Source organism: Papio anubis, chromosome 16 (assembly GCF_008728515.1).
Source record: "Papio anubis isolate 15944 chromosome 16, Panubis1.0, whole genome shotgun sequence".
In the NCBI taxonomy this organism is placed as follows: domain Eukaryota; kingdom Metazoa; phylum Chordata; class Mammalia; order Primates; family Cercopithecidae; genus Papio; species Papio anubis.
This window is the reverse complement of record NC_044991.1, coordinates 79,793,097-79,815,016: the sequence shown is the minus strand read 5'-3', so window position 1 is coordinate 79,815,016 and position 21,920 is coordinate 79,793,097. Positions and strand designations below refer to the sequence as shown.

Sequence of the window (21,920 nt, the reverse complement as noted above, 5' to 3'; positions counted from 1 at the left end):
GTTCCCCATGGGATAGAGGGCTAGAACCCAAGTTACCTTCCCTAGAACTTGTAGATACTGTATACTTGCTTGGCCTCCTTCTTCTCCTGGCTTTATTTCCTCATTTCCATTCTGGTATTTTCCGTAGATACTTCCTAATAAATTACTTCCACACAGATCCTTCTTTCAAGATCTGCTTCTGGGGAACACAACTTAGGACAATTTCCATCTTTTTAGAAAGCAGTTTGCCTGCCATATAGAGGACAGATAGAAAATAGATCGGTTCAGAAGCTGCTAGGGTCTATATATTTTTTTAAAAAGTAAATCATTCTACCCAAAAGTCAGATGTTTATCACAGCACTATTCACAAAAACAAAGACATAGAATCAACCCAGGTGGCCATCAATGGTGGATTGAATAAAGAAAAGGTGGTACATACAGACCATACTATGCAGCCATAAAAAAGAACAAAATCATTTTTTTGCAGCAACATGGAAGCAACTGGAGGCCATTATCCTACATGAATTAATGCAGGGACAGAAAAACAAATATTGCATGTTCTTACTTATAAGTGGGAACTAAACCCTGGGTACTTATGAACATGATGATGGCAACAATAGACACCAGGAACTACTAGAGGTGTGATGGAGAGATGGGGGCAAAAGCTGAAAAATTAAAAATCACGTACTATGCTCAGTATCTGGGTGATGGAATCAATGGTACCCCAAACCTCAGCGTCATGCAATATACCCACGTAAAAACCAGTCCATGTACCCCCTGAATCTAAAATTAAATTTGAAATTATTTTAAAAGATGGCTTAATTTTATTGTAATTGGAGAGATGTAAAATTGAAATGAAAAACCATTTTATATCCTACACATGAGCAATAATTTTTAAAAGTCTAAATACTATCAATAGGCAAGGATGTAACAGAGGAAAATTCTTATGTAACACAGGAAAATTATGATATACTGCCAGGAGCAGTGTAAATTGGTAGAATTACTTTGGAGATCAGCTTAGCACTATCTAGTAAAGTTGATGTGAATATCCACAACCATGTAACAAACCCATGCAACAAAACTGCACGTGTACCCCTGCACATGATTCTAAAATAAAGGTTGAAGTTATATTTTTTAAAGAATAGAAGCTGCCAGAGTTGCCCAGATGTGAACCATGTGGGCAGAGAAATGAACATACACAGAATATTTTTGGAGATGGAGTCTACAGGACTGGCTTCTAAATGGCACACAGGGAATAAGGAGGGAAAGAGGCATATCAAGGGCGAATCTGAGATATATGCAAATTGTTTCACATGAGGAACTGAACAGCACTCCAGCTATGGAGAGCTGATATTCTTAGAATCTCAGTTAATAATACTAAACATCGTTGGTAACAAGGACTGTAGACACACAATAGAATTTAATCGCTGGTACCACAGTCTCACAATGGGAAATTACAATGCCCTGAATTTAATAGGTTTCATTTTTCAAAGTGAATATTTCGCTTTTACAATCTCTCACTGCCAGCGATGCTCTTGGATTAGAACTCATTAGAGAGTTTTCTTTTATGTAGAAACAGGGCCCTTGGCTATTCATACAGACTGGTTAGCTTTGTCTGATGGCAACAAAGGCCACTTGCCTTCCTCTTCCTCCTTTGTGTTCCCATGTTTTTGATTACCGCAGACAGGCCTTCAATTGTTTCTTCCATTTTAGCACAGCAATGACAGCATAAGGAGAAAAAAGAAAAAAGGGGGGGGTCAGAAGACCTGAGTTCCAGTCCACCAACCCCAGCACTGGGACGAGTCATGCATCATCTGATCCCCAGGTTCCTCAGCCGAGTTAATCATTCCATTCTGCACATGTTTATTGAGTAGCTAGTGCTTCAGGCTCTGTTGTGTATTAGGGATATGGTGATAAAATCGTCCTTATCCTTGACCTCACAGAGTTGACAGGATTCCCCATCCCCACCCACAAACAAAATGTTTTGTTAAATTAATGGAACAGACAAATGTACACTTACTACAATTTTTGTAATTTTTTTACAGTCTTTTAAACGGCTCCACCTACCTTCTAATATGATCAATTATGTTTCAAATGCCTGTTTTGCAGATTCTGAAGAAACGATCACGTACAGTTGTGGAGGTCTATAATCCCCCATCTGGAATTTTCAGGCCAAATATATTTCAAAATTCAAGTTTTACTTAGATTTTAGGTTAATAGGTTCAGAAATATTAAATCATAATCTCAAAGGAAACTGAGGCAGATCCCTATAATCAAATCAAATATTTCTGCAGTGCAACCTAGCCTCAAAAGTCACTATATATGTGTGTATATATATACACATACACATATATATAGTCTTTATTCATCTTGCTGTGTGGGGATATCCCATATCCCTTAGTTCAATTTTGGCCATCAAATGAATCATGAAACAAATTTAAAATAACCAGCTTTGGTCTTCAGGTGGGTTTTTTTTTTTTTTTTTTTTTTTTGGATTTCAGAATTGCATGTAAGAAATTGCAGGCCTACAGCTCATAATTTTGAAATAAGCAGGACATGGGTTGAGGCTTAAAAACCAAATTTATCAAAGATATTCATTACAATTGCATTTGCTATAATGGTATTTGACCTACAGATGACCCAGCTTTATAAATAAACTTAAAGCACCTCCAGGTCCATTAATATTTCATTGATCCATAAAATACTTTCAAGTACTTATATTTATCTGCCTCATAGAAAGACCGTATCTGATGTAGAAACCACATGCACAAAGAAAAGCGGCCTCGCTTTGGTGTCCGGGATCATAATTCACATGAGCGTTAGGAGTCAGCTATAATATAATTTTTAAGGCCCCAGGAGGGACTAATGAAAGTTGGCATGACAGAATTGGACCATGCCATATGGTGGGTCAGCTTTTCCCATGCTCAAGATAGCAATATTAGAGTGATCTCTTTAAAATGCACATTGGAGCCAATGTCTTCCGCTTAAAACCCTCCAGTGGCTTCCCACAGCACCTGGAAGAAAGGCCAAATTCCTTAACTTGATCTGGCACCATATGACCTCATCTTTCTCCATCTCTCCTGATGTTCCAACCACCTGGCCTTCTAATTTACAAAGCTCCCACCCACCTCAACACCTTTGCCCAGCTATTCCTCCTGCCTAGAAGCACTTGAACTGGCCACATCCTTATTCCTAATGGCTTCTCTCCATCACTGAGGTTTCAACTTAAAGGTCACCCACATAAAAAGATCCCTGACCACAACTTTATCTGAAGGAAGGCACCCAGCACAGCCTTCATCAGGTTTTCTGCAGGAAAGTTGAGGCAGGACAGGTGAACAGCTTAGAACTGTCTAGTTTAAATAATTCTAGTGGGCTCTGAGACTTAAAGCTGTTCCTAGTTGACTGGTACCTGGCCCCAGGTTGATTTAGGGTAGGAGACATATTGGGCTGGTGTGTGAGAGTAAGCTACAGGAGAGGGCTCAGAGTATGAAATATGGAACACAGAATAAATGGAAACAACTTTGGTCATTAATTTGGCCTTGTGATTAATGGATGTCAAATAGCTATGGAAACTTCAAAAGCTATGGAAACACAGACTGGTGGCACACAACAGTAAACCAGATATAAGACTGTTTTAAATAAGATAGAAGTGTATTTCTTTCATGCATAAAAGAAGTCCAAAAGTAACAAATCTAAGGCCAACATGGTCGCCCAGTGGTGTCATCAGGGAACATACATCCTTGTCTTTCCACTTCCCCAACCCAGCACAAGAGTCCCTTCTCAAGATCACTTTGCACTCATTTCCCTTTGCTGTTGTAACAAATGATCACGAATTTAGTGGCTTAAAGCAACATACATTTAGTATTGTACCATTCTGAAAGTCATGATCCAAAATGAGTCTTACAGTGCTAAGAAAAAGATGTCTAGCAAGACTATGGTCCTTCTCAGGGCTTGAGGAAAAAATCAATTCCTCACCTTTTCCAGCTCCTATGGGCTGCCCACATTCCTTGACTCATGGCCTGTCCCTCCATCTTCAAGGTGCATCACTCCAACCTCTGCTTCCAAAGTCTTTGACCCACTTGCTTCCTTCATCTAAGAACCCTTCTGATGACAGTGGGCCCACCTGGATAATCACCCCTCTCAAGATCCTTGACTTAATCACATCTGTAATGTTCCTTTTGCCATCTAAGGTGAGGTACTCACAGGTTTTGAGAATCAGGACACGCATATCTTTGGGAGACCATTATTCTGTCTACCATGCACCGAATTCTCCAGGGTGGCAGCTAGAGCTCCAGGCATCAAATACACATTCCAGGCAGCAGAAAAAGAAAGGAGTGGAAACTGTCATTATCTTCACCTGCTTTAAGGAGCCTTCTCTGAAGTCCTCATAGCACTGTCTCTTATGTCTCTTTAGCTACATTTAGTCATAATGTATATGTTCCAAAGAGATGCAAGAGAGGCAAAGAAACGCAGACTTTTATGCCAGGGGTTGTGTCCAGTTCAAAATGAAGGTTTGCTACTAAGGAAGAGGTGGAAATAAATATATGGAAGCCCCTAGCAGTCAATACTACAATCTTCAACAGCAATATAGGTGCCATGATTGCAGAAACCTCTGTCTTCTGGCTATTCTCTCCCACAGAGCTTGCACAGCCATCTGGGACCCAGCTGGTCCAGCCATAGACTGTGGAAATGTGACATGAAGCCATTCCTGCTGGAAAATCTGAGTCCTTTGAAGACAGGGCCTTGTCTTTCATGCTCACTTATTATTCTCAGTGCCTAAAACAGTGCCTGGTGCCCAACGGGCTTGCAGTAACTGTTGGTTGCAGAATGAGTCTAATCTCTTTCATATCTAGTATAGAGGTTCTCCACTGGAGGTAACCGTGGCTCCCAGGGGACATTTGCCAATGTCTGGAGACATTTTTGGTTGTCACACTGAGATGAGAGGGTGACTGACGTCTAGTGGGTAGAAGCCAGCGATGCTGCTAAACACCCCATAATGCCCAGAACAGCCCTCGACAACAGATGATTACCCCTAGCCTCAAATGTCAATACTGCCAAGATCGAGAAACTCCACTGTATGATAGGGTGTCCAAATTCTTAGACCCAAAAATTCCAAATTTGTTTTAAAATGCCCACCATGAACGGCTGCTAGGACTCCGGGTGGAAACAGCCCCATTGTCCTATGACAGGGCCCCATTGCCCTCCTGTTCAAAGGTAAATTCCATGGGTGAAGGGTAAAGTGCCTCATGACTCCACCCACACTCGCCCATCCTGTGTCATACCTTGGGGAACCTCCACAGCCATTCGTGCTAGAGCAACAGCCCCCTCCTCGCAGGTCACCAAACACATTTCCATATCCACAAGCACCTTTGCTCAAGACACTCCTCTCTCCCTTTTCACCCGTTCAATGTTTATATGTCGTCCAAGTACCCGTGCAAGAGCCATTTTCCTTTCGAAAACTTTTTCTGAAATCTTTTTCATCTTCCCATCAGGTTGTGTCATGTTCTTGCCTAAACTCCCATAATACCCTCATCATGGCAGATCACTTTTCATTTTTATTGATGTGTGCGTTTTTTTGTTTTTGTTTTTGTTGTTTTTGTTTCAGACAGAGTCTCGCACCGTCACCCGGGCTGGAGTGCAATGGCACGATCTCGGCTCACTGCAACCTCTGCCTCCCGAGTAGCTGGGATTACAGGCACACAGCACCACACCCAGCTAATTTTTTGTATTTTTAGTAGAGACAGGGTATCACTATGTTGGCCAGACTGGTCTTGAACTCCTGACCTCATAATCTGCCTGCCTCAGCCTCCCAAAGTGCTGGGATTATAGGCATGAGCCACCATGCCCTGCTGATGTGTTAATTTCTTTTTTTTTTTTTTTTTTTTTTTGAGACAGAGTCTCGCTCTGTTGCCCAGACTGGAGTGCAGTAAGCCATCTATGCTCACTGCAAGCTCCGCCTCTCAGAGTTCCGCCATTCTCCTGCCTCAGCCTCCCTGAGTAGCTGGGACTACAGTGCCAACCACCACGCCTGGCTAATTTTTTGTATTTTTAGTAGAGATGGGATTTCACCGTGTTAGCCAGGATGGCCTCAATCTTCTGACCTCGTGATCCACCCGCCTCGGCCTCTCAAAGTGCTGGGATTACAGGCATGAGCCACCGTGTCCGGCCCTGATGTGTTAATTTCTTAGGGCTACTATTGCAAAGGACCACAAACTGGGTGGCTTAAAAGCACAGAAACAGCTGGGCGCAGTGACTCATGCGTGTAATCCCAACCCTTTAGGAGGCCCAGGCGGGTGGATCACCTGAGGTCGGGAGTTCAAGACCAGCCTGGCCAACATGGTGAAACCCCGTCTCTACTAAAAATACAAAAAGTAGCCAGGCATGGTAGCAGGTGCCTGTAATCCCAGCTACTCAGGAGGCAGGAGAATCGCTTGAACCCAGGAGGTGGAAGTTGCAGTAAGCCAAGATCGCGCTATTGCACTCCAGCCTGGGCAACAAGAGCGAAACTCCTTCTAAACAAACAAACAAACAAACAAAACAAAACAAAACAAAACAAATAGAAACATTGCCTCAGCTCTGGAGGCTAAAAGCCCCAAATTGAGTTGCCATCCAGGTAATGCCTCCTCTGAAGGCTCTAGGGGAGGATCCTTCCTCACGTCTTGTAGCTTTTGGTAGCTCCAGGGGTTCCTCGGCTTGTGGCAACATAACTTCAGTCTCTGCCTCTACTTCACGTGGTCATCTTATCCCTGGGTCTTTCTTCTTATAAGAACACCAGTCATGTGGCATTAAGGGCCTACCTTAATTAGTTACCTCATCTTCACTAATTACATCTACAATTATCCTACTTCCAAATAAATTTACATTCTAAGTTATTGGGTGTTAGGACTTCAGCATATCTTTTTGGGGGACAAAATTCAACCCATAACAACTAGCATAATAATAACTAAATATGTTGGCCTTTGAAAAGGATATGAGAAAAAGTCAAACAAATAGGTTTAAGTTAAAGAGGAGAAAGTATTGGACATACCGAGGAGGTAAATGTAGCTTCAGGCATAGCTGGATCCAGGAACTCAAATACCAATCAAAGGGCTTGATATCTGCCAGTCTCTAAATTCCACTTTGCACTGTGCTCAGCTTCATGTTCAGTAAGATTTCTCCACCTGGTAACTCCCAGAAATTGTGGGTTTACATACTCTTACACTTAGAGTCCCTATCAAGTGCAAGTACAGCAGATAAGAACTTTTCTCCTGGTTTTTGCCAAGTGTAGGATTGAATATTATAGCAATACTTGGGGTCAGGTAGCTTGCTGAACCTATTGCTGTGCTAATTGGCTCAGCCTGGTCCCATGTCCACACCTGGGGTTGGGAATAGACATAGGGTCAGCCCTCTCTGTAACTCAAAGCCTGGGAACAAGGAAGAATTATACGAGGAAAATCAGAGAGAGGAATGGCTATATGGCTGGAAAATCAGCAAATACTTAACACAGACAGTTTTTTGTCCCCTTTTTCCTGGGAGATGCAAGCAGGCTAATGTCAAAAGTGACATCCATCTTGTTTGATCCTGTGAGAAATAACACCAGACAGAGTATTTGGCACATAGCAGTTGGTCAATAAATGTTTCTCAAATTGAACTGGGATTTTCTTTTATCTGATATTTTTCTGGCCCTCTCTGGGCATCTCTTCCTTTCTTTTGATCTAAGTGTCATGCATTTCTCCTCAAGTGCCTCCCTTTTGTCTCATCAGTGAAAGTTGTAAACTATTCTAAATATAACTTGTCTTTTCTCCTTCTTTCCCAAAAGTATGATCTTACCATTGGTGGACAAAGAATTACTATGTAAAGCTACATGACTGTTATGACTGTGATGACAATGTGTTTGAATGCCACCTTTCTCCCCAGGTTCCCACCAGAGTCCTCAGAAGATGTGTGATTTATAAGAAAGAATATTATGCACAGAAAAATCCCAACCATTCATTTTCTGCCATTCTCATGTCATGCGGTGAACAGATGTTGGTCAAAGAATAAGTCAACAGCAGTTGGGTTCACCAGCTTTCACCAACGGATCATAAAAGAGTTCATGATTTTAATCAAAGTTTGTCATCCACCCAGAACTTAATAAATGAATTTCCACCAAAAGGAAATTTAAGCTTCTGAAAGTTACCCAGCCCAAGAGTAACAGGGTGAACTGTGGGTCCAGGAAGAAAATAAAAATCAATCATGACAATTATCCTACTAAATTATCTTAAACTGCAGTGTATCAAAAAGGCTCAGGTAAATGTCGACTGTCATACCAACAAGCAGTGCTGTTCCCATCACTAACCTTTTTCTTGTTAAAATGCATGTCAATATGCAAAATAGAAGTGTTCCATATCAGAACTGAATGCACTATCCATTTCGAGAATTTCTCAAAATAATCTGCAGGAAATGGAATTCAAGAGACAATTCGGTTTATCTAAAGACATGTACAAACAACCTTTAAAAATTGTCTTGCCTGAAGAGTCACATCTTCAGTTTGTCAGCTCCTGTTTCAATGGATTCAGACCTGAGCTTGCTTCAAAATAAGATGCAGTGGAGTGGGATGTCCTGATGGCAAAACATCCTGAAATATCTCATTTATACACAGGTCATTTCTCTGCCAACTTCCATCATCTAGAATATACCTGAAAACCCAGTGAAAAGCAAGAGAAATGGTCCTTTGAACAGCCCATATAGATGTGGTCAAACTCAAGCACTGCTAATGAAAGAGCTACAGTCAGAACCTATGGACTCTGAACTCTTCTTAAAAATCTAACGATCTCGGTGTAACAGTGAAGGGCCTATCAGAAATCACATGGCTCATTTAGACTGGGATAATTCAAAGGCAGTTCAGTAAAGGCACTATTTACAGAGGGGTTTGGTGTATAAAATTCGAAGGAGCTGTTACCATCCTGAGGTCTGAAGGGAAAGAGGAGGGTGTTGTTCCCAGAATGAGGAACAAGGAAGAGCTCTGTGAAAAAAAGGCTACCTGAAGAGGAATGATGACCATGGAGGAAACGACCAGCCAAGGCAACCCCAGAAAAAGTGAGTCTAGAAAACATATATCCCAGCATCCTCTCTTCCCTCTTATTTCTTGCCAGCTTGCCCAGCTGAAAGGCAGTGAGCTAGGGAGCCAGTTGATGCAGCCCCTAAAGTTCAGCTTTGCAGCCAGAGAGCAGGGTAGGACAGGGTGGCAAGTGGCCCTGCTGGGGCAAATAGACCATGACATATATACTTGGTTGATCGCTGTGGGTTTTTCAGCTCACAGTACATGTGGGGAAACTAGAAGCAACTGTTGCTAAACACGGTACGTGGTCATGCCCAGAAGGGAACATCTAACAATAGCAAAGAAGAAATCAATGTTTCCTGCAGATACTGATATTCTAATATGTGAACAGGAACTTTTGAAAGTTTCATTCAAAGATACAGATTCTCTCCCCAAAGGAATTCAAATAGAAATCATACGGAATGGGACGATTTAGGATCGGGCCCCAATTCTCCATGGTGCCAGAGGACATCCCTGTAGTACAGATACCTTAGTAATTTAATAGCAAGTAGTCCAGAAAAGCTTTTAAAAATCCTTAAACTTATCTTAAGCAGGTAGAGACATTTGGGGATTTTTTTATAGGCTTTTTCCCCATAGTAGTTAAGATTTATTTGCTAATTTATGAAACACACAGTAATAATAACTAACATGTTATTGAGTTCTTACTATGTACTAGGCACTTTACACACAAAGGTCATCTCATCCTCACCCCAGCCTTATGAGCAAGCATGATTATCTCATTCCTATTTTACACATGGCAGTTAAGAAATTTGCCCAGGGTCCCACAGCTGGTAAGACACAGTGCCAGGATTAAATCCAGGCAGTCTGGCTCCAGAGTCTGTCCTCCTTACTGGACACACAGCCTCTCTAGCTCACATTTACAGCATCTGCTATGTGGGCACAATAAACCAAAAAGAAGAAAGAAGAAGGAAACCAAAGAAAAGAAAAGAAAGAGAAAAAGAAAAAAAGAAAAAAAAAAAGAAAGAAAGAAAGAAAGAAAGAAAGAAAGAAAGAAAGAAAGAAAGAAAGAAAGAAAGAAAGAAAGAAAGAAAGAAAGAGGAAAGGAAAGGAAAGGAAAGGAAAGGAAAGGAAAGGAAAGGAAAGGAAAGGAAGGAAAGGAAAGGGAAGGAAAGGAAGGAGGAAGGAAAGGAAAGAAAGGAATGAATGGATGGAATTGCCATGTAACAAATTACCACCAATTTAGCATCCTAACATAATGAGCTCTTCCCATTCATGAGCTCTCAGTTCAGTTGATCAGAAGCCCAAGCATAGCATGCCTGGGTTCCCTTCTCAGGATCTAACAAGACTGAAATCAAGGTGTCAGTTAAGCAGCATTCATATCTGGAGGGTCTGGGGAAGGATCCATTTCCAAGCTCATAGAAGTTATCAACAGAATTCAGTTGCTTACAGTTGTAGGACTGAAGTCCCCATTTTCTTGCTGGCTCACAACTCACAGAGGCCACCCACACTCCTTGCCATGTGACCCCATCCATCTTTACAGCCAGCATTGGAGAATCTCCCTCATGCCAAACCCCACTCATTCTTTGACTCTCTCTACAGGAAGAGCATGATCTCCTGCAAGGGCTCACCTGATTAGGCCAGGTCCACCCAGAATAATCCCCTTATCCCAATGTCAACTAATTATGCATCATGATTACAATGGCAAAATCTCTTTTTCCATGGGCCTGATATCTCGTCATAGTCACAGGTTCCTCCCACACTTAAGGGAAGGGGATTACACAAGGGTGAGGGTCAGTGAAAGTCATCTTAGAATTCTGCCTCCAACACCTGGCAATGGTCGCATGAGGCATTGATGTGAGATGGTCACAGAGCAGTGTGGAGCTGACCCAAATGACCTTCTAATAAATTATATATATATAACATATTATAGTGATATGTAATTATAATAATACATATTACATATTATATGACATTTATATTATACTATATAATAATATTTATATAATATATAAAAAATTTATATGTATATATTATATATAATATATACTTATGTGTTGTATTAGTCCATTCTCATGCTGCTATAAGGACATACCTGAGACTGGGTAATTTATAAAGAAAAAGAGGTTTAATGGACTCACAGTCTCACATGGCTGGGGAGGCCTCACAATCATGGCAGAAGGTGAAGAAGGTGCAAAGTCACGTCTTACATGGTGGCAGGAAAGACAGCGTGTGCAGGGGAACTGCCCTTTATAAAACCATAGATCTCATGAGGCTTATTCAACATCACTAGAACAGCATGGGAAAAACCCACCCCCATGATTCAATTACTCCCCACTGGGTCCCTCCCACTACAGATGGGGATTATGGGAGCTACAATTCAAGATGAGATTTGGGTGGGGACACAGCCAAACCTGGAGAAACTTGAGTTGCAAGTTTTCCATAGTGGTTAAAATTTATTTGTCAAAACTTATATATAAGTTTTATATTATATATAATATAAATGCCCATTTTATTATATACAATATAAATATCTATATAACATATAGATATATGTATTAGAGAGATAGAAAGTCATTAATTAACCTTGCAAACCTGGAGTCAGACTATGGGGATACTCCTTGGGCTCCGTCTCTATTGTTCAAGTTGTTTAATTCCTCCAAACCTTGGAGAAGTTTCCTGCTCTGACGTCCAATAAGTGACAGTATATTTCTCATAAGGTTGCTGTGAGGAGTAACAATTAAATCCATGTGGCTTCCTAGCACAGCACCTGGCAAGGAGTAGGCACTGGGTACTGTTAGCTATTAGAATTAATATTAGCATTGCTGTTAATATCTTTATTGCTATTCATATTTGAGTGAAATAAGCCTAGACTGAGTTCACAGCACAGCTGAGAAAATTTCCATTGCTTGTGTGGTTTAACATGGATTCTGGGAGCAATAACCCTGGTCACTGATGCATCAACTCTGGAATAAATGCCAGTGGCCGCTGGCAAGAAAGGAACAAGAGCATCCCATATTCCAGCTCCATTTACAAGATGGCTTATTGCTTTTATAGATCCTTCAGACAAGGGCACAAAGGCTTCCAGAGAGAAAAGCCTGAGATACTCTAATATGTATATGAACAGGAACATTTGTAAGATTCTTCAAAGCATATGGTCTCCAACCAAAGCAGACAAGCAATTGGAAACAGAGAAAGTTCTCCTCGCCTATCTATTTACGCTATAACAAGCTTCTCTTTTGCATTCACTTTAATTTAAACAACGTTGTATGTCAGGCTACTTCCTGCAAGTTGCAACTCATTTCAGCTCCTTTTGCATCATCACTCAAGAGAAGGCACTCACGGAGGCAAGGAGTAGGGGTTGTTTCATTATTGGGGACTGTGTCCTTTCCAGAAGCATCACCCTCTTTAACTGGTGAGGAGTGTTTTCTGATCTTTTCTAGAGCAGTGTCCTCCAAAGTGGAAAATAAGCAAAAAAAGCCATTAGACCTTCTATTTATACTTACTTCAAACTAAAAATAAAAAAGAAATTAAAGTGTGTTATATTTTAATAAGCAGCTTGACACTTGCCTCACTCCCTCTGCGTCGGTTACATATGGTATTGCAGAAATTCTGAGAGAAGGTGGGAATTCCACAACTCAGAGGAACTGGGGATGGGGGACACAATGGCATTCTTTTTTTTTTTTTTTTTAATTATACTTTTAGTTCTGGGATACGTGTGCAGAACACGCAGGTTTGTTACATAGGTGTACACGTGCCATGGTGGTTTGCTGCACCCATCAACCCGTCATCTACATTAGGTATTTCTCCTAACGCTATGCTCCCCTAGCCCCCCACTGCTCCCCCCAACAGGCCCTGGTGTGTGATGTTACCCTCCTGTGTTCATGTGTTCTCATTGTTCAGCTCCCACTTATGAGTGAGAATGTGCAGTGTTTGGTTTTCTGTTCTTGTGTTACTTTGCTGAGAATGATGGTTTCCAGTTTCATCCACATCCCTGCAAAGGACATGAACTCATCCTTTTTATGGCTGCATAGTATTCCATGGTGTATATGCGCCACATTTTCTTTTTCCAGTCTATCATAGATGGGCATTTGGTTTGGTTCCAAGTCTTTGCTATTGTGAATAGTGCTGCAATAAACGTACGTGTGCATGTGTCTTTATAGTAGAATGCAAATCAATAAACGTAATCCAAACAGAACCAATGACAGAAACCACATGATTATCTCAATAGATGCAGAGAAGACCTTCAATAAAATTCAACACCCCTTCATGCTAAAAACGCTCAATATTGATAGAACATATCTCAAAACAATGGGAGTTATTTTTGACAAACCCACAGCCAATATCATACTGAATGGGCAAAAGCTGGAAGCATTCTTTTTGAAAACCAGCACAAGACAAGGATGCCCTCTCTCTCCACTCCAATTTAACGTAGTATTGGAAGTTCTGGCCAGGGCAATCAGACAAGAGAAAGAAATAAAGGGTATTCACATAGGAAGAGGGGAAGTCAGATTGTCTCTGCGTATGTCAATGGCGTTCTTACTGCCTCTAGCCTATAACCTATTGAGGTTTCTTGCAATTTACACATGCCTGGTAGTGGGGATTCACAGACTGCATTATCTCCTCTTAACTATAGCAGCTCTCACAAAAAGGACTAGTGGCTTAAAGATTCCTACAAAGTAATCTGAATTAAAGGAAATATTAACAATGCAAGCATCTGCATGCAAGGAGAAAATGGCTGTAACTTCTCCCACCACTAATAGGAGCTTTTTATCAGTTATATTGTGATGTTAAAAAAAAGATGATGAGTAACTCGGATCTGTCAAAACAAACAAACAAAAAAGGAAGTTATCAAGCAGATTATGTAACATATAGATTTACATTTAAAACCGTGATCCGATATTTTCTGTACTAGAATATAGGTTCCAGAACATCAAGGATCTTGTGTTTTTTCAAGCTTTTTACTCATATTCTTAGCTTGGCACAAAGGAGGCACTGCATAAATATCTATTAATAAATAACTTAATCTGTAATGATGAGGCTTACATTTTTCAGAGATAGCCTCAATCATCTCTCTCCTTCCATAGGCTGGCTTACAACGTGATCTTGCTATTCCCTCATCAAGAAGTATAGTCTAGGCCTGGCGCGGTGGCTCATGCCTGTAATCCCAGCACTTTGGGAGGCTGAGGTGGGCAGATCACCAGGCCAACACAGTGAAACTCCATCTCTACTAAAAATACAAAAATTAGCTGGGCGTGGTGGCAGGCGCCTGTAATTCCAGCTACTTGAGAGGCTGAGGCAGGAGAATTTCTTGAACCTGGGAGTCAGAGGTTGCAGTGAGCCAAGATCGCACCACTGCACTCCAGCCTGGCGACAGAGTGAGACTCCATCAAAAAAAAAAAAAAAAAGAAGAAGAAGAAGAAGAAGAAGGAGAAGTATAGTCTAATTCCCAGCCCTTGAGCCAAGGCAGGCTTATGACAGCTTTGATGGATAGATTATGGCAGAGGGAATGCTATGTGACTTCCAAGGCTGTCAGGAAAAGCCACACAGCTTTCCTCTCTGATTTCTCCTGAGATGCTTATTCTGGAGGGAGCAACATCTGCTATTCAGGAAGTCCAGCTACACTGAGACCATCGTGGTGAAAGGGGCACATGAACACTCTGACCAACAGCCCCAGTTAAGGTCCCAAAGCTGCCAGTCATGGCAATGGCACAACTTGGACATCCTTCAAATGACTGTAGCCTCAGCTTCATCCAGTATCAGACTGTACTACACAAGGACCTGCAAGTGAGAACCAGTCAGCTGAGCCCTTTTCTAATTCCTGACCCAGAAATCATGAGCAAAACAAACTTGTGAGTTTAAATCATTAAATTTGGGGATCATTTATTACGTGTTACTAGATAACTAAAACAATAAACCTCCTCCCAAATATATGTTATGGCTTAATATTTTTTATTTCTTTTCTTTTTTTATTTTTTTGAGACAGAGTCTCACTCTGTTGCCAGGCTGAAGTGCAATGGCACCATCTTGGCTCACTGCAACCTCCTCCTCCCAGGTTCAAGCAATTCTCACGCCTCAGCTTCCAAGTAGCTGATATTACAGGCACCCACTACCAACTCTGGCTAATTTTTTGTATTTTTAGTAGAGACAGGGTTTCACCATGTTGACCAGGCTGTTCTCGAACTCCCAACCTCAGGTGATCCACCCGCCTCGGCCTCCCAAAGTGCTGGGATTACAGGTGTGAGCCACCATGCCCGGCCATGGCTTAAGATATTTTTTAATAATACTATAAGGCCATCGCAAGTCATGAAACATGTAAAACTAAGCATGCAGTTCATTTCTAATACTAATTTTATTTAGTGAGAGCAATGATATTTTGGTACTATTCACAAATAGAGTAATTAGACTACAAGTAATTTCAGTTTTATCAATTTGTAATAGACCTAATGTTTGTGTCCACCCAAAATCCACATATTGAAATTCTAATCCCCAAAGTGATAATAGGTTGGTGCTTGCGGCTTTTGCCATTACTTTTAATGGTAATGCCGATGGCACAACTAGCACATCCTTCAGATGACTGCAGTCTCAGCTACAGCCCATTGGTTTTAATGGCAAAACCACAAATACTTTTGCACCAACCTAATATTAGGAGGTGGGGCCTTTAGTGGGTAATCGGGTCATGAGAGTGGGATCCTCATGAATCCTATTCCCTCATCAAGAATTGTAGTCTGGCTGGGCGCAGTGGCTCATGCCTGTAATCCCAGCACTTTGGGAGGCCGAGGCAGACGGATCACCTGAGGTCAGGAGTTCAAGACCAGCCTGACCAACATGATGAAACTGTCTCTACTAAAAATACAAAAAGTAGCCAGGCATGGTGGCAGGCACCTGTAATCCCAGCTACTTGAGAGGCTGAGGCAGGAGAATCACTTGAACCCGGGAGGCGGAGGTTGCAGTGAGCTGAGATCATGCCACTGCACTCCAGCCTGGGCAAGAAGAGCAAAACTCTGTCTTAAAAAAAAAAAAAGAAAAAAAAAAAGTGTAGTCTAATTCCCCAGCCCTTAAGGCAAGGCAGGCTTATAACTGCTTTGATGGATTGATCCTATTCATGAGGATTCCACTCTCATGACCCAGTTACCCACTAAAGGCCCCTTTTGTCATGTGAGGATACAATGGAAAGTCAGTAACCTGCAGCCTGGAAGAGGACCATCACCAGAACCTAACAATGCTGGCACCCTGATTTTGGACTGCCAGCCTCCAGAACAATGAGAAATACATGTTTGTCGTGTAAACCATCCAGTCCATGGTATTTTTGCTACAATGGCTCAAACTGAGACACCATTTAAAATTATAACTGCTTATGTATGCTTTCTGGTGGACATAAGATATCAATACTTCAGTGCAAGTATATAATTTATAAATAAGTACACAAATATTGGGAATGCATGTTTAAAATATTTCAAACTGAAGTGTAAGATTAAATTGTTAGATTGGAAAATGAAGAAAATAAATCAAACCTCTCCCAGCATCCTGCACAACATTTCAGGAGGTTCTTGGACTCTTGTCATCCAGACCTGGCCTCACTTTAATGAATCCCATCTTGGGTATGTATCTAGCAGATAATGTGCACAGTGCTTGTGTGCCATCTGTGCTGTAGTTGCCGGACCTCTTGGATTCATCCCTGTTCTGCTTCTTACTCCCTCTGCACATTTAGGCAAATTACTCTAACCTTCCCCTCCACCCTTTTTCTTGAGACAAGATGGAGTACAGTGATGTCATCACAGCTCATTGCAGACTCGACTTCCCAAGCTCCAGTGATTCTCACACCTCAGCCTCACAAGTAGCTGAGACTACAGGTGTGCACCATCACACTCAGCTAAGTTATTTTATTTTATTGCTATTATTATTAGAGAGAGGGGTCTCACTAGGTTTCCCAGGCTGGCCTCAAACTCCTGGGCTTAAGTGATCCTCCCACCTCAGCCCCACAAAGTGCTGGGATTAGAGGCATGAGCCACCACACCTATCCTCTAACTTTTTTCTGAGCCTCAGTTTCCTAATCTGTAAAAGCCGACTTATAAGACTAGATAGGTCATAGGGTTATTGTGAAGATCAAAGGAAAAACTTTCAGTAAAGAACCTGTTCAGTATTGTATGTGTATAGCAGACTCAGCACAGGTAGTCAACACTCAATAAACATCAGCTGCATCTTCATCCTCATTATTACAAGGGGAAACCTCCGAAAGAACACAGGAAAGGCAGGAAAGGCATGTAAAATGGGGCCATAGAGCAGATTCTGAGTGATGGTCCTAAGGACTCAAATGAGGAAGATGCTCAGTCTTATAAAGAGAAAAAAGAATAAAAATCATGAAACTACCACAGTATCATGTGCCAAAAAATTCTGAGATAGCAGTGATTTGGAGAAATATACTGGTGAGAATGTGAAGTTCTGGAAAGTAATCATCTGTGTTCATTTAAATTAAAATTATACATACCCTTTGACCCAGCAATCACACCTTTGTAAATATATCCCAAAGCAACAGTGTATAAGAATATGCTAAAAAATGATGTGTGTATGTGTGTTTATGTATATAGGCATAGACACATACATGTGTATATATGCATTTGTGTCTGGTTATAATACCATAGAAAAAAGCCTACAAGGTTATGCACTAAGCTGTTAAAATTAGTTACTTTAAGAGAGATGGAGATGGAGAGGAATAGACCAAAAAAATTCCTTATGCACTAAATTGCTACCCTTGCTATAAATCACTGGTATTTATTTATTTTTAAATAAAGAAACTAGAGAACTTGGAACTTCACTGTTTATCTTAGATAAAGCCACATGTAAAACACATCCTTCCTTCTCCTGAAGAGGAGTTTCTGGTCTTTAAAAGATGAAGTTCTAAATGGCGGATCCTCGTACTTTTGACCACTGGGGATGGATGGTGCAAGTGTAGGAGAAAAGGAGATGGGAGAGAGAGGAAAATCAGGCAAAAAGTCAAAATCTTGGAATTTTGCATTTCACAGTCACGTAAAATAAACCAAACAGGCAAAAAGCAATGATGAGAACTTTTCTTACTTAAAGTATCTCCTATTACACTTCCCAAATTATAAACATATTTGTGATTGGCCAAGTACATATATTCTAGTAGGTAAAAAAAGAAAATACACCATTTAGATAGACTCAGGATATTTTTTAAGTACCTACCAACTGTCAGTCACCCTCCAGTTGCTTTCAAATATCAATTTCATCTCCAGAACATTCCAATGGTTGAGTCAGCAAGCACTCCCAATCATTGGCACTTTAGTTTGAAATACCATCATGAGCCACTCCAGTTTCTGAGGGAGATTGTTCTGGAGTACAGGGGATTTGGCCTAAAGGAGATGTTTTATTTGGGATTGTTTTGGCAGCAGGTGTCAACATCGAATTTAATCTGATTTTAGCAAAAAGAGGGCCTTTATTGTCTTACTTATCGTGGAATTGTTTGCAATAAGCCTACTCCCAGGGCCAGATCTGGCCATTCCAAGATTTCATCAGGATTCTTTCTCTAATTTTCATCTCTGCTTACCTCAATGCGGGCTTTATTATCTGGGTGACTCTCCCTTCACAGTAACAGCATCCAACATGCATTCTATGCACTTTGTAGCCCTAGTGAAAAGATGTCTTCTTGTTCCCCATAAAGTCCATTCAATTACCTTGTCACATCTGGAACCAAGGGGGAGGAGTCAAATCTATTCAAACTCTTTGGACTGGGATGAGGGAGGCATGGTTCCTCAAAAGGAAATTTAAGACGTTACTATCAGAAGAAGGTCTGGACTTGGGGTAAGCAAAGCAACATATGTCCGTTTCAGGGAATAACAAGAAGTGATTTGGGTCATGGTGTCCTGCAGACTCCCAGGAACCCTTCTGTAGCACAAAGCCTGCCATGTGGTGAATATGGCTATGAGTGAGAAATCAGGGAGGCCCAGAAGGTCACACGAGGATAATGGAAACAGCTGGCCTGCTGATTCAAAGTCTGTGTTTGGAATTCCCTGATGAATCCTACACTCTTTAGAGTTTGAGAACCTTGGGATCTGAGCTCTGTTAAAAAAAAAAAAAAAAAAAAGATACCCCTGCTATACCTGCCCACAAACCTATAGACTCGAGAAGGACAAAAAGGTGGGGCTTATGAACATGGGCTCTGACAACAAACCAGGGCCATCTCCCTCCTTCCCTACCTGCCACCCATTAGCTTGTGATGTGTGGAAGTGATTTAACTTTCCTGCGTTTCATTTTCTCATCAGGAAAATGCAGCTTATTGCCAACTACATGGACTTCTGGCCAGCATTAGTGTTTTCTTCAAGAGTTCCATAAAGGAGCAGCCAAGAGGGTGGGGAAGGGAACCCCATGTTTAGGAGGAGTTTGCTCTCCTGCTTACCAGTGAGGTGAACTTGCTCTGAAATTGTTTCCTCGCCTGGGAAGAAGTAAAGTTAATGATAGCACCTGCCTTCTACAATTTTCTGTAGGATTAACATCACAGGTGTTCTGCACTGTGCCGGCAGAGAGCAAGCACTCAACATATGGCAGGTGCTGGGGCTCTCACTCAGACACAAGTCTCGTGAGCTCAAGGCTTTGTGTCTGTCTTAGCTGAGCTGTAACTTAGAACAGTGCCTGGCATATAATGGATGTCCAACAGATATTTGTCAGAGAAACTGTTGAATGCTTGTCATCAGTTCAGTATTACCTCAACTCGGCCTTCTCTTCTACAACTTCTCCTACTTCCCAAATTTTCTGATTCAGATGTATAGTTATCAAGCACCTGTTTTGTTGCAGGCACTCATCCACACTCTGGGAACGGAGCTGTGAATAAGACATGCAAAGCAGTTACTCTTGGGAGTTCATATTCTTCTAGAGAGAGGGAGGGGGGTTGTATATTCGGTGGGGATAAGGTCTAAGAAAGAAATAAAGTGCAGTGATGACAAGGAGTTGAGGGGTGGGAAGTCAAAAATATGTGATCTGGGAAGCTTCGGACAAGATGGCTTTTGAGCTCACTCCCAAAAGATGCAAGGAGCCAGCCATGAAAAGGGCTAGTAGGAGGGAATTCGAGGTGGAAGTCCTGAGGTGGCATTATGGATTGAATTGTGTCCCCAAAGAGATATGCTGAAGTGATAACTAGTACCTGTAAATACGGCCTTATTTGGAAAGAGAGCCTTAGCAAATATAGTGAAGTTGAGTTCTACTCAATTCAGGTGGGCCCTAATCCAATGACTAATGTCTTCATAAGAAGAGGAGAAGAGATGTAGAAACACACAGGGAGGCAGAGATGGAGACAAAGCACCCACAAGCCAAGGAATGCCAGGAATTGCCAACAACGTCGGGAACTCAGAGAAGGAAATGGAATACTCCCCTAGAGCCTTCAGAGGGGATATGGCCATGCAGACACCTTGATTCGGACTCCAAGCCTCCAGAGCTATGGGAGAATAGAGTTCTGTTGTTTTTCACCACCCGGTTTGTGGGGCTTTGTTACGGCAACTCCCAGAAACTAATGCAAGTGGAAATAAGCTTGACATGTTCAAGGGACAGAAAGGAAGATTGTTGACAATGGACTGCAGGGGAGAGAGTCAAGAAATAAGGGCAGAGAGTTAGGAAGAGGCGAACTCAGCAGGACTTGGTAGGCCATGGTGTAAACCACCCGCTGCTCAGTCTGCAAGGGAAGCCAGGGGAGGAGCTCACTGGGGGAAGGACATGATTTACGTTTTTCAGAATCACTTGGGCACCTATACTATGGGGGCACATAGCAAAACAGAGGGACCGGTTAGCCTGGAGACAGTCATTGCTAAGGGCAGGGGGTGGCTTTTATTACCCTGGGAGTAGCATCCTTTAGATACTGAAAGGAAGGACCATCGACTGAGTTAGGTGAGTCTGGAAGCACCTTTCAACCCAGGAGTTGCCCAAGGAAGAAGGGTGGATGCTCATTTTTTGTGTGTGTGCCTCCAGATCTTTCACCTCAAACCACAATCTGCCATCTTTCCCCCATTCTAAATTCATTAATGTTCCAGAAGTGAAGCACATATTTTCTGCAAAAGTGGATAGGTGCATACATCTGCACACAGGCACTTGCACATGGCTGTAAATTAATGGCTCATACTTAAGGAAGAAGGAAGTACCAATCCCTGCTATGTATGGTCAGCCTGTGTTTTCTCTTTCTTTTTCTAAGCATGAAAATGCTGTATTTTGTATTTTTCCCTCACTGTGATCATTCTGGTTTTGTGACTGTGTATTAGTTACCCTGGCAACGTGGTAGACTTGAATTTGATTGGCCAGGTTGTCAGGTTCATTGTAAGAGCCAGGGGCCCGTTTTTGAGCGCTAGACCTGTGCATGTTTACCGCAGCTACACAGACAAGCTTGGTCAGGAAAACCTGATTGAGCAGAACTTCTGCATCCCCTCTGTCTGCCAGAGGGACCCTTCCAGCACCTGCTGTGTGAATGTCCCTTGCATTGCTTTTGAAAAGATGCAAGAGCTCATCTCTATCTTTGAAATGTCTGTCAGAAAATGTGCTTAGCATTGGTATGTTCAGACCATGGTGCAGAATATATTTATTTATAATGAGAAATTAATTCTCAAAGAAGCTTAGGGAGAATGGTCTAATTGCTGGACCATGGGATTAGAACCTGTTACACAGATTTAATTCAGACTTGCTGTGCATTATTGAGTAAGTCACAAACTCAGCCAAATGCTTCGTTTTCTGTAAATAAATTCCATTCATAAAGAAAGAGCCTCATCTTAAGAATGAAGTTCTAAGAGCACTGAAGATTTAAACTGGGATAAAGTTGTAGTCTTGTTCTTCCAACAATATTGAATCACTTATTTAATCAATGTATCAGATACCTGGTTTACTGATTAAAGTCGGCTTCTATTCATTTACCAATTACCTAGGAAAAAAGCAA

General features: G+C 41.6%; 1 long non-coding RNA gene across 1 annotated transcript in view; it reads right to left on the bottom strand.

Moving 5' to 3' along the window:
• Positions 1-497: 497 nt before the first annotated feature.
• The window catches only part of LOC103887948, a 102,802-nt gene continuing 81,379 nt past the window's right edge, over positions 498-21,920 (bottom strand). The window contains exons 5-6 of the long non-coding RNA XR_004179114.1: positions 4,183-4,268; positions 498-1,680 (exon numbers count right to left, since the gene is read on the bottom strand). This is a non-coding gene — a long non-coding RNA (uncharacterized LOC103887948). The remainder of the gene's footprint in view (positions 1,681-4,182; positions 4,269-21,920) is intronic.